Source organism: Athene cunicularia (assembly GCF_003259725.1).
Source record: "Athene cunicularia isolate RWA chromosome 3 unlocalized genomic scaffold, athCun1 chr3_part1, whole genome shotgun sequence".
NCBI lineage: Eukaryota > Metazoa > Chordata > Aves > Strigiformes > Strigidae > Athene > Athene cunicularia.
In genome coordinates this window covers 85,661,096-85,661,574 of record NW_020799097.1, presented here as the reverse complement: position 1 = coordinate 85,661,574, position 479 = coordinate 85,661,096, and positions in this window count along the sequence as shown.

The window sequence follows — 479 nt, the reverse complement described above, 5'->3', positions numbered from 1 at the left end:
CTTTTTTCTTCCCCTAACAAGTCTGTCTTTTGCAGATGATCCTAACGGGAGTATCATCCCTCTCTGGCTTTGTCTCGATTCTTTTGCTGTTTCTTCTCCCTATTCCTAAGGGGGATGGGGTGAGCGAGCAGCTGTGTGGGGCTCAGCTGCCCTCTGGGCTCAAACCAGGGCACATGGAAAATAGTAATTCTCGTCCGAATCAATTTTCTCCCTCTTCTTTACCATGTCTAGAATATGATGTTTCAGTGACAGCTAAAACCCTTATACGAATCAAAGAAAAATCCACCAAAAAAGGCAGCAGCCCTACCAAAGTTATGATCAGACAACTACGTTGACAGCGTTAACCGCACCAGAGATCGGGTTGAGGGAGGACCAGAAGCAACTTCACCCTTGCCGAGAGCAGCGACGGCCGCCCCGGCCCCGCCGCCCCCCCGGCCCCACACCGCCAACGGGCCCGCAGCGCTCCTCGGCGTCCTCCG